The sequence below is a fragment of the Thalassophryne amazonica genome, chromosome 9, assembly GCF_902500255.1.
Source record: "Thalassophryne amazonica chromosome 9, fThaAma1.1, whole genome shotgun sequence".
Lineage (NCBI taxonomy): Eukaryota > Metazoa > Chordata > Actinopteri > Batrachoidiformes > Batrachoididae > Thalassophryne > Thalassophryne amazonica.
In genome coordinates, this window is record NC_047111.1 from 72,762,230 (window position 1) to 72,775,665 (window position 13,436).

Here is a 13,436-nt window from a genome sequence, read left to right on the forward strand (position 1 = left end):
GTACTTTAAAATGGACACAAAAAAAACAGAGACTCATGGAAGAAAACGGAAAACAACCATCAAAATGGATAGAAGAATAACCAGAATGGCAAAGGCTCACCCATTGATCAGCTCCATGATGATCAAAGACAGTCTGGAGTTACCTGTAAGTGCTGTGACAGTTAGAAGATGCCTGTGTGAAGCTAATTTATTTGCAAGAATCACCCGCAAAGTCCCTCTGTTAAATAAAAGACATGTGCCGAAGAGGTTACAATTTGCCAAAGAACACATCAACTGGCCTAAAGAGAAATGGAGGAATATTTTGTGGACTGATGAGAGTAAAATTGTTCTTTTTGGGTCCAAGAGCCGCAGACAGTTTGTGAGATGACCCCCAAACTCTGAATTCAAGCCACAGCTCACAGTGAAGACAGTGAAGCATGGTGGTGCAAGCATCATGATATGGGCATGTTTCTCCTACTATGGTGTTGGGCCTATATATCGCATACCAGGTATCATGGATCAGTTTGGATATGTCAACATACTTGAAGAGGTTATGTTGCCTTATGCTGAAGAGGACATGCCCTTGAAATAGGTGTTTCAACAAGACAATGACCCCAAGCACACTAGTAAACAAGCAAAATCTTGGTTCCACACCAACAAAATTAATGCCTCGCAGATGTGAAGAAATCATGAAAAACTGTGGTTATACAACTAAATTCTAGTTTAGTGATTCACATGATTGCTAAAAAAGCAGTTTGAACATAATAGTTTTGAGTTTGGCGTCAACAGCAGATACTACTATTATTGTGAACACCCTCTTTTCTACTTTTTTTTTTACTAATAGCCCAATTTCATAGCCTTAAGAGTGTGCATATCATGAATGCTTGGTCTTGTTGGATTTATGAGAATCTACTGAATCTACTTGTACCTTGTTTCCCATGTAACAATAAGAAATATACTCAAAACCTGGATTAATCTTTTTAGTCACATAGCATTACTATTATTCTGAACACTACTGTATGTCTCTTCGGACAATCCTTGGGCGCCACTGGACTGACTTTGTGTCAAAGAAACTGTGACTTCGGAAGACTCAGATAAGCCGTATCATTTGCATTGTGAGGAAGCATCAGCTATGTTATTTCTGCCATGTACTGCATGAAGCAGCACCTCACTGATGAGATATTCTTTACTTTGTGTGCAAATATAATGTAATAAATAAAATTCCTGAAACAAAAATTTTTAAACTTATACTCAACTGAAGAAGGTAATTTATTTATTTTATTTGTAAATTTCATGTATATAATTGGTGGAACAGTGGCTTAGTGGTTAGCAGTGTTGGCTCACAGCAAGAAAATCATGAGTTCACATCCCACCTGTGGCTCTTCTGTGTGGAGTTTGCATGTTCTCCCCATGTTTGCGTGGACTCCCTCCGGGTGCTCCGGCTTCGTCCTACTTCCCAACACATGCAGGTCAAGTGGAATCCTTAAATTGACCATAGGTGTGCATGCCAGTATGACATGTATAAGTCACCAGTATAAACTGGTGTCCTGTCCAGGATGTACCACTGTCACCTGTGTGCTTGCTCTAGGGGTTGGTAAGATTAGACCTTACTCATGTGAAGCACCTTGAGGCAGTTTTGTTGTAATTTGGCGCTGTATAAAAAAATGAAATGAAAATACCTTGCCTCACATCCTATGACTTCTGGGATAGACTCCAGCATCTCTGTGACACTTGATTGGAGTAAACAGGTTTAGAAAATGGATGGATTGAACTGCATTTTAGTCAAAATAATTTTTCTAATTAATTAAATTATTTTATTATTTTGCCCCACAAATTTTTCACCAGTGGCAGTTTTCCTATCATCACGTATTATACGTATATAATGTACTTATAGTACAGTTGCCTACATATTTTGTGTCCTAATGGTGTACCCAGGACTAATTTTAATGTGAGGTGAAATATAGTTCCTTTGAGATATAATACCATAGCTGCTTCTAAATTGGGTAGAGCACAAAGGAAAATAATTTAGTTAATTCCTCAATATATTTGAATATAACGGCCTATTAGATTCCTGCTTCACAGTGCAAATTCTAGAGCACTAATACTTAAGTGTCTCTTACCACCCTGGGTTATTCAGCCTTGGAAACCTGATGAGAACAATGACCTTGTGTTCCATTTGGATGGGTGGATGTGCTGTCTCTAAAGAGCTTCAAAAACGTACTTTTTCTTCCTTCTCTATCTTCCCTTTCACCGGCTCTCCTGTTTACTCATCTGCTTCTTTTCTCTCTTTGTGTCAGTCCTCCTCTCTCTTTCTCTTTCTTCTCCACATTTTCCTTTGGGGCCTACACAGGCATCCTAAATACAATTACACTCCACAGTTGAATGGAGAGGAAGCGTTGTCCTCGGGGATCCTGAGAAACAGGAAGCGGTCAGGAGGGTTGGACTGAGGAGGGAACTGCAAATCCCTAATTCAATTGGCTGAACCTTGGCAACAAGCCCCCGGCGACTCTTACTGTGGAATCAGTGGAATCACACAATGCAACTCAAATCGCGAGAGGCATTTTCATCCACAGTAGCACACACTCATACATTATAAACCCCAGCAACGTATTTCTCCCTAAATACTCTGCATCTCCTCGATTACTGCAGGTTGCATGGTGCCATTTGTTAATTGCCACTTGGTGATATTCGCCTGCATTGATGTTACGTTGGGCTCAGGCTTCACACTGAGTCTCTGAGGCCCTGCGTGATGTTGTAATCTGTGAAGATAACTGGGTAGGCGATCAATAAGTGCTCCATGTGTCAGTGATGATGACCTCCAGCTCAGGGTTTACCGTTACACTTGATTGCTAAAAAGCTGTGTGGAAGCTGTGCACGCTTAAACAAACACACATAGCACACAGACAAGAGGGTAATAATAAGAAAAAATGAATTTCTAATGACGCTTAATCTTTTAATCCACACTGTGGGTGTACATTGGCAACCCAGAGAAAAGGCCAACTGGTGTGTGTGTGTGTGTGTGTGTGTGTGTGTGTGTGTGTGTGTGTGTGTGTGTGTGTGTGTGTGTGTGTGTGTGTGTGTGTGTGTGTGTGTGTGTGTGTGTGTGTGTGTGTGTGTGTATTTAAAGCCAAGTGGCCTCTGTGTAAATTTGTGGGTGTGTGTGTAACTTCGATCACAGAGAAACTGGGGAACAACATTTACCTTTGGTATGCTTATGTAATTCTGGTCAAGGATGAATGCCATGAAAATGGAAAGTTGATAGGACTAATATTTTGGGGAGAAATTAAGGGATATTATGTAACAACAGTGAACAATGGATGTTCATATCACCATTAATCAGTCCCTCATAACCAGACAAGCTCTCAACAAAGCAAATATCTCAACTTTGTCAGTTGTGAAACTAACGCTAACTGAAAAGTTAACTTTTATAACGCCAAACCGATAAACCACTAAAAAATTTAGTGGAAGCTACACCTAACCGAAAACTTTCAGTATTGTCTCGGGTACACTCTCAGCTTCTGACAAGCCAATTTAGAGTTTAAGCACTGCCAACGCTTATGATCAGAATCAAAGGCGATCACAAACCCAACACAACCAACGAGCCAGCACTTCTGTCTTTGTGCGCCGTACCCACTGCTGTAAGGAAGAGTCATTTACATTCAACATACAGTGCTCCAGACATCAATCAATCAATCAACTTTTTTCTTGTATAGCGCCAAATCACAACAAACAGTTGCCCCAAGGCGCTCCACATTGCAAGGCAAGGCCATACAATAATTATGAAACACAGTCTACGTCTAAAGCAACATAACCAAGGGATGGTCCAGGGTCACCCGATCCAGCCCTAACTATAAGCCTTAGCGAAAAGGAAAGTTTTAAGCCTAATCTTAAAAGTAGAGAGGGTATCTGTCTCCCTGATCTGAATTGGGAGCTGGTTCCACAGGAGAGGAGCCTGAAAGCTGAAGGCTCTGCCTCCCATTCTACTCTTACAAATCCCTAGGAACTACAAGTAAGCCCGCAGTCTGAGAGCGAAGCGCTCTAATGGGGTAATATGGTACTATGAGGTCCCTAAGATAAGATGGGACCTGATTATTCAAAACCTTATAAGTAAGAAGAAGAATTTTAAATTCTATTCTAGCATTAACAGGAAGCCAATGAAGGGAGGCCAACACGGGTGAGATATGCTCTCTCCTGCTAGTCCCCGTCAGTACTCTAGCTGCAGCATTCTGAACCAACTGAAGGCTTTTTAGGGAACTTTTAGGACAACCTGATAATAATGAATTACAATAGTCCAGCCTAGAGGAAACAAATGCATGAATTAGTTTTTCAGCATCACTCTGAGACAAGACCTTTCTGATTTTAGAGATATTGCGTAAATGCAAAAAGGCAGTCCTACATATTTGTTTAATATGCGCTTTGAATGACATATCCTGATCAAAAATAACTCCAAGATTTCTCACAGTATTACTAGAGATCAGGGAAATGCCATCCAGAGTAACGATCTGGTTAGACACCATGCTTCTAAGATTTGTGGGGCCAAGTACAATAACTTCAGTTTTATCTGAGTTTAAAAGCAGGAAATTAGAGGTCATCCATGTCTTTATGTCTGTAAGACAATCCTGCAGTTTAGCTAATTGGTGCGTATCCTCTGGCTTCATGGATAGATAAAGCTGGGTATCATCTGCGTAACAATGAAAATTTAAGCAATACCGTCTAATAATACTGCCCAAGGGAAGCATGTATAAAGTGAATAAAATTGGTCCTAGCACAGAACCTTGTGGAACTCCATAATTAACTTTAGTCTGTGAAGAAGATTCCCCATTTACATGAACAAACTGTAATCTATTAGACAAATATGATTCAAACCACCGCAGCGCAATGCCTTTAATACCTATGACATGCTCTAATCTCTGTAATAAAATTTTATGGTCAACAGTATCAAAAGCAGCACTGAGGTCCAACAGAACAAGCACAGAGATAAGTCCACTGTCCGAAGCCATAAGAAGATCATTTGTAACCTTCACTAATGCTGTTTCTGTACTATGATGAATTCTAAAACCTGACTGAAACTCTTCAAATAGACCATTCCTCTGCAGGTGATCAGTTAGCTGTTTTACAACTACCCTCTCAAGAATCTTTGAGAGAAAAGGAAGGTTGGAGATTGGCCTATAATTAGCTAAGATAGCTGGGTCAAGTGATGGCTTTTTAAGTAATGGTTTAATTACTGCCACCTTAAAGGCCTGTGGTACATAACCAACTAACAAAGATAGATTGATCATATTTAAGATTGAAGCATTAAATAATGGTAGGACTTCCTTGAGCAGCCTGGCAGGAATGGGGTCTAATAAGCATGTTGATGGTTTGGATGAAGTAACTAATGAAAATAACTCAGACAGAACAATCAGAGAGAAAGAGTCTAACCAAATACCGGCATCACTGAAAGCAGCCAAAGATAACGATACATCTTTGGGATGGTTATGAGTAATTTTTTCTCTAATAGTCAAAATTTTGTTAGCAAAGAAAGTCATGAAGTCATTACTAGTTAAAGTTAATGGAATACTCAGCTCAATAGAGCTCTGACTCTTTGTCAGCCTGGCTACAGTGCTGAAAAGAAACCTGGGGTTGTTCTTATTTTCTTCAATTAGTGATGAGTAGAAAGATGTCCTAGCTTCACGAAGGGCTTTCTTATAGAGCAACAAACTCTTTTTCCAGGCTAAGTGAAGATCTTCTAAATTAGTGAGACGCCATTTCCTCTCCAACTTACGGGTTATCTGCTTTAAGCTACGAGTTTGTGAGTTATACCACGGAGTCAGACACTTCTGATTTAAAGCTCTCTTTTTCAGAGGAGCTACAGCATCCAAAGTTGTCTTCAATGAGGATGTAAAACTATTGACAAGATACTCTAACTCCCTTACAGAGTTTAGGTAGCTACTCTGCTCTGTGTTGGTATATGACATTAGAGAACATAAAGAAGGAATCATATCCTTAAACCTAGTTACAGCGCTTTCTGAAAGACTTCTAGTGTAATGAAACTTATTCCCCACTGCAGGGTAGTCCATCAGGGTAAATGTAAATGTTATTAAAAAATGATCAGACAAAAGGGAGTTTTCAGGGAATACTGTTAAGTCTTCTATTTCCATACCATAAGTCAGAACAAGATCTAAAATATGATTAAAGTGGTGGGTGGACTCATTTACTTTTTGAGCAAAGCCGATAGAGTCTAATAATAGATTAAATGAAGTGTTGAGGCTGTCATTCTCAGCATCTGTGTGGATGTTAAAATCGCCCACTATAATTATCTTATCTGAGCTAAGCACTAAGTCAGACAAAAGGTCTGAAAATTCACAGAGAAACTCACAGTAACGACCAGGTGGACGATAGATAATAACAAATAAAACTGGTTTTTGGGACTTCCAATTTGGATGGACAAGACTAAGATACAAGCTTTCAAATGAATTAAAGCTCTGTCTAGGTTTTTGATTAATTAATAAGCTGGAATGGAAGATTGCTGCTAATCCTCCGCCCCGGCCCGTGCTACGAGCATTCTGACAGTTAGTGTGACTCGGGGGTGTTGACTCATTTAAACTAACATATTCATCCTGCTGTAACCAAGTTTCTGTTAGGCAGAATAAATCAATACGTTGATCAATTATTATATCATTTACCAACAGGGACTTAGAAGAAAGAGACCTAATGTTTAATAGACCACATTTAACTGTTTTAGTCTGTGGTGCAATTGAAGGTGCTATATTATTTTTTCTTTTTGAATTTTTATGCTTAAATAGATTTTTGCTGGTTATTGGTGGTCTGGGAGCAGGCACCGTCTCTACGGGGATGGGGTAATGAGGGGATGGCAGGGGGAGAGAAGCTGCAGAGAGGTGTATAAGACCACAGCTCTGCCTCCTGGTCCCAACGCTAGACAGTCACAGTTTGGAGGATCCCAAAAAATTGGCCAGATTTCTAGAAATGAGAGCTGCTCCCTCTAAAGTGGGATGGATGCCGTCTCTCCTAACAAGACCAGGTTTTCCCCAGAAGCTTTGCCAATTATCAATGAAGCCCACCTCATTTTTTGGACACCACTCAGACAGCCAGCAATTCAAGGAGAACATGCGGCTAAACATGTCACTCCCGGTCTGATTGGGGAGGGGCCCAGAGAAAACAACAGAGTCCGACATTGTTTTTGCAAAGTTACACACCGATTCAATGTTAATTTTAGTGACCTCCGATTGGCGTAACCGAGTGTCATTACTGCCGACGTGAATTACAATCTTACCAAATTTACGCTTAGCCTTAGCCAGCAATTTCAAATGTCCTTCGATGTCGCCTGCTCTGGCCCCCGGAAGACAATTGACAATGGTTGCTGGTGTCGCTAACTTCACATTTCTCAAAACAGAGTCGCCAATAACCAGAGTTTGATCCTCGGCGAGTGTATCGTCGAGTGGGGAAAAACGGTTAGAGATGTGAACGGGTTGACGGTGTACACGGGGCTTCTGTTTAGGGCTACGCTTCCTCCTCACAGTCACCCAGTCAGCCTGCCTTCCCGACTGCACGGGGTCTGCCAGGGGGGAACTAACGGCGGCTAAGCTACCTTGGTCCGCACCGACTACAGGGGCCTGGCTAGCTGTAGAATTTTCCACGGTGCGGAGCCGAGCCTCCAATTCGCCCAGCCTGGCCTCCAAAGCTACGAATAAGCTGCACTTATTACATGTACCGTTACTGCTAAAAGAGGCAGAGGAATAACTAAACATTTCACACCCAGAGCAGAAAAGTACGGGAGAGACAGGAGAAGCCGCCATGCTAAAACGGCTAAGAGCTAGTAGCTACGCTAAGCTAGCGGATTCCCAAACAGGGAATCCGACACTAGACAGGCTGTGGAGCAGCACAGGTAACGCACGACAACAGTGCTAAAATAAAATAAAAATCCACTAGACAGGCTGTGGAGCAGCACAGGTAACGCACAACAACAGTGCTAAAAAATAAAATAAAATAAAAATAAAAATCCACTGGACAGGCTGTGGAGCAGCACAGGCAACGCACGACAACAAGTGCTAAAACAAAATAAAAATCCACTAGACAGGCTGTGGAGCAGCACAGGTAACGCACGACAACAGTGCTAAAATAAAATAAAAATCCACTAGACAGGCTGTGGAGCAGCACAGGTAACGCACAACAACAGTGCTAAAAAATAAAATAAAATAAAAATAAAAATCCACTGGACAGGCTGTGGAGCAGCACAGGTAACGCACAACAACAGTGCTAAAAAATAAAATAAAATAAAAATAAAAATCCACTGGACAGGCTGTGGAGCAGCACAGGCAACGCACGACAACAGTGCTAAAACAAAATAAAAATCCACTAGACAGGCTGTGGAGCAGCACAGGTAACGCACGACAACAGTGCTAAAACAAAATAGAAATCCACTAGACAGGCTGTGGAGCAGCACAGGTAACGCATGACAACAGTGCTAAAAAAAAAATAAAAATCCACTGAACAGGCTGTGGAGCAGCACAGGTAACGCACGACAACAGCGCCAAAAAATAAAATAAAAATCCACTGAACAGGCTGTGGAGCAGCACAGGTAACACACGACAACAGTGGGAAAAATAAAATAAAAATCCACTGGACAGGCTGTGGAGCAGCACAGGTAACACACGACAACAGTGGTAAAAAATAAAATAAAAATCCACTGGACAGGCTGTGGAGCAGCACAGGTAACACACGACAACAGTGGTAAAAAATAAAATAAAAATCCACTGGACAGGCTGTGGAGCAGCACAGGTAACACACGACAACAGTGCTAAAAAAAAAAAATATATCCACTGGACAGGCTGTGGAGCAGCACAGGTAACGCACAACAACAGTGCTAAAAAATAAAATAAAATAAAAATAAAAATCCACTGGACAGGCTGTGGAGCAGCACAGGCAACGCACGACAACAGTGCTAAAACAAAATAAAAATCCACTAGACAGGCTGTGGAGCAGCACAGGTAACGCACGACAACAGTGCTAAAACAAAATAGAAATCCACTAGACAGGCTGTGGAGCAGCACAGGTAACGCATGACAACAGTGCTAAAAAAAAAAATAAAAATCCACTGAACAGGCTGTGGAGCAGCACAGGTAACGCACGACAACAGCGCCAAAAAATAAAATAAAAATCCACTGAACAGGCTGTGGAGCAGCACAGGTAACACACGACAACAGTGGTAAAAAATAAAATAAAAATCCACTGGACAGGCTGTGGAGCAGCACAGGTAACACACGACAACAGTGGTAAAAAATAAAATAAAAATCCACTGGACAGGCTGTGGAGCAGCACAGGTAACACACGACAACAGTGGTAAAAAATAAAATAAAAATCCACTGGACAGGCTGTGGAGCAGCACAGGTAACACACGACAACAGTGCTAAAAAAAAAAAAATATATCCACTGGACAGGCTGTGGAGCAGCACAGGTAACGCACGACAACAGCGCCAAAAAATAAAATAAAAATCCACTGAACAGGCTGTGGAGCAGCACAGGTAACGCACGACAACAGTGCTAAAAAATAAAATAAAAATCCACTGAACAGGCTGTGGAGCAGCACAGGTAACGCACGACAACAGTGCTAAAATAAAATAAAAATCCACTAGGCAGGCTGTGGAGCAGCACGACAACAGTGCTAAAAAATAAAATAAAAATAAAAACGAAAGCGTTAGCAAGCTAGTTAGCTTGCCAACGCTGATGAAGGTTAGCTGATAAAAGAGCTCCGTCGCGATGCTTCGACCGTTAGAGGTCTTCTTTAGGCGTTGGAGCACGGTGAAAAAGTAAAAAAAAGTAAAAAAGTCTTGAAAAAGACTGTTAATTCAAAGAACTCAAACAGCTCAGTTCAAACAGCTAACAGATACAGCAGAACACCCTCATGTCTGACTCATGTCTGACTTCTGCCTCATGTCTGCCTCAGCAGACATGAGGCAGAAGTCATGAAAAGCAAAGCAGGTTTGACTTATGGTTTTGATTTATAAACCAAATTAATCCAGATAGTTTATCTACATGAATGTGAACTCTGACATTTTTACAAAGTGAAAATATAACAGATATCTTTTAATTTTAAAATGATGCGATAATTCTGAAGGTTTGACCATTAACACACACAGATGCCAAAAGGCATTATGGGAAAATGAGCCTCTGCTCATCACTGATTGGTTGGTTTAACCAACACACAAGTTACTGTAACATGTGTGTTGATTTTTACAAATAAATGTATTTTTGTAAAATATGTAATTTTTTTTTCATTTGTAAAAAAAAGGCATTTGCAAAACTGAAAATTCTGTTCAGTAGATGGCAGTGTCCTATGCATTTTGACCCAGCTACTGGATGGCAGTGTGAATAGCACGGTCGTTGCACTGAATCACATTTGGCAAACAGAATTTTATGTTGGTTTCAGATCATAAATATTTGGGCAGTGCCTAATTTTGTAATCACAATGAAGAGCAGCCACTGTGTTCTGCATATGTCAGATGTCAGAAGCTAAGCAGAATGGGTCCTGGTTAGAACTTGGATGGAATATCTCTTAGGAAGATCAAGGGCAGTGTCTCTTTCTCTGGGTAACACTGGATTTGCATCAGGAAGAGCCTCCGGTGTGAAACTTGTGTCAAATCCCAATGCAGATCTGTCCTTCATCTGCTATGGTAACCCTGAATAAACGGGGCAGCAGAAAGACAAACAGCAATACCATCTCAAGGAGGTTCAAATGAGACATTAATAATGTTTGTTGTGTCGCCGTTCAAGTTTAATTCAGCCAGTTAAAGTATCCCTTTAACAGCAGGGATACTTTGTCCCTCTGTTTTCAGAAGTAGAAGTAACTCCTATATTGGCCCTTACTCCAATTAAAAGAGGTGTTTGAATGACTCCTCCTGGATGTGATGCCATTTCGGGATTGGTTACTTCTCCAGCCAACTCCAAATCCATTTACATCTGGGGAGACTGGGATTGAGACAAAGTGGCTTGTCCAAGGAACTACACAGTTAGAGTGACCATGAATCAAAGCCAGGTCTATGTATTGTTAGTCTAACTCCACCAAACTCTGCCCCCTGCTGTAATACGGCAAAGCAGTGACCTCATCGGTAATTTGACAAACTTAATATAAGGATTAATGTTAATTAAAAAAATTTTGCTGCCCAAATACTTATGGACCTGATTGCACATTTATTGCTGTAAAACTCTCATCCTCCACAAGAAAAATGGGATAAAACAAGTGTGAGTGCAGCCATTTTCTTGCTCCTGAAAATATACGCACAATGCAAAGCAATATGGGTCTGTGGTGTGAACAGTAAAGCCCCCATCACACATAGCAAGAATGTGGAATAACCATTCCTGACACGGATAATATTGACATGATCTAACGCAGTCGGGAGGAAAAGAGGCGTGGTCAGCCGTGGTCCGAACGCATCCGGACAGCCTTGTGCACACCTGCAGGATGCAGCTCAAACATATTTCAGACAACAGTCAGATGACACAGACTGCTGTCGGACATCACTGACATTGGAGTTCTCACTCACCCACTCACTCACCTACGCAATCAAATCTCTGCTTGTCCTCACATTCTCACCGCTAAACTGACCTCTCATCAATGTACGTCTCACATGACGGAGTGCGCGCATGTATGTGCATAGAACAGGTGATCTGAGTGATGAGTGTGTGTCCACTCAGCTGTGCATGTGTGTTCACAATGGCTGAACAAGCCGTGTGTGCCTGTGTGTGTAGAACAGGTAATCAAAGCAGTCTGCAAGTGTGTGGCTGAAATGTTCGCTCAGCTGCGTGTGTGTGTTCATAAACACTGTACCAGCCACTCCACCGCTCGCGTGCGCACATGGGGCAGATGTACGCACGCGAGCACAGGAGCTGTCAATCCAGAGAGCACACAAACAGGCTGACAGCTGTCAGTGATCGCCTGCTGTTCGTCCGGTGAAAAATCCCTTTATGTGTTTGATCAGTATATACTTGCATTACTAGATTTTATTTGTCGGGCTGGACTCCATAACTGCTGTTGACCTGTGCTGGCAGTGCGCAAACTTCCTATGTGCGCAACTTTCAGAAGCAGCCAGTGGACTTTCTCTTTTCTCAACTCTTTTTTGTCGTCATTTTACTTGATACACATCTTAACACAACTGTAGTTAGATTATCGTTGTGGGACAGCACTTCACATGAGATTTATTTATGCCAGAGGTGGATTATGCATTTGTCAGATGATTGACGTTGCCAGCACACAGCGCAGTCGGGTGGAAGGAACTTGACCAGCTGTCTGCGCTGCACTGTGGAACGCACCGGAGGTGAGTTACATGTTTATTTATGTCGTCATGTGCTGGGCAAACATTTCCTCATCATACCTGCTACAGACTTAGGACGTGAACGTGTAATAATATGTGCATTATAGTGGTGACATCCCCTTCAACTGCGTTGCAGCGCTGCACTGAGCCTCTGACGCGTGCACAGTGCCACATACATGTTATTACATAACATTTCCTTCACCCTCCCTGGCCGGGGTTCATTGGAGGCGGACAAATGTGGCACAGCATGTCGGCAGGTTTTGCTGTGACCGATCGATCTCAGAGCTCAATCAACTGCGATCAGATCGTTTCAGATGCTGTTTTGATAACGTCAGAATATGTAAATTGCGGTTAGATGGTCGTCAAATTGCACATGGACCGCCGTCGGATAGGTGTCCCATCTCAATGGTGCCCAAAGAGTTTTGAACATGCGCGTCACACTCGGGGCTGCTGGCTGATTTTGACCAACTTTGTGGACTTACGCTGATGGCTGTCAGAACATTTTGGAACTGAAATCCGACACCTTTCGGATGTCCGCCAATTCTTAACTCCGACGCCATTCTGCAGCCAGCATAAGGGGTATAAGCAGACAGAGGTATAAGCAGGGGTATAAACAGACATAACCCATCTGCTGTGTCTTTTTTGTAGACTTCATTGTGAACATACAGAGAAGTAGATTGTTTTTTTGTTTGTTTTTTTCCGTATGTCCACATTTTTTAAAATCTGTTGGGGTTTTTTTCACCCTGTGTTTTAGGGTTACATATATTTGGATTTTTCTTGTTAAACATCACCATAATTCTATCCATGTCCATATAGAAATCCTCATATTGTTAGCAAATTTTATGCATAAATAGTTTGAGATTGACACTCTTTGAAGGGAAAGGGGGTGTGGCTTGCAGCAGCTCTTTTCCATTTAATGCAGTAGTAACTGAAACAGGCATTTTTTTTTTTTTTCCCAGCTACATTTACACTATGATGTACAACCAACCAGATCTGGAATTTGGATCTTTGTCTCACATATCACACATCACACCTATGATGTGATAGGTGACAAATATGCAATGTAAAAAAAAAATAAAATTATATATATATATATATATATATATATATATATATATATATATATATATATATATATATATATATAAT

At 41.4% G+C, this 13,436-nt stretch overlaps 1 protein-coding gene and 1 long non-coding RNA gene across 2 annotated transcripts in view; both read left to right on the forward strand.

Moving 5' to 3' along the window:
- LOC117517362 overlaps positions 1 to 9,933 on the forward strand; it is a 36,374-nt gene extending 26,441 nt beyond the window's left edge. The window contains exons 6-7 of the long non-coding RNA XR_004562709.1: positions 1,614 to 1,620; positions 9,923 to 9,933. This is a non-coding gene — a long non-coding RNA (uncharacterized LOC117517362). The remainder of the gene's footprint in view (positions 1 to 1,613; positions 1,621 to 9,922) is intronic.
- Positions 1 to 13,436, forward strand: part of cadm2a (cell adhesion molecule 2a) — a 962,407-nt gene that overhangs the window by 582,236 nt on the left and 366,735 nt on the right.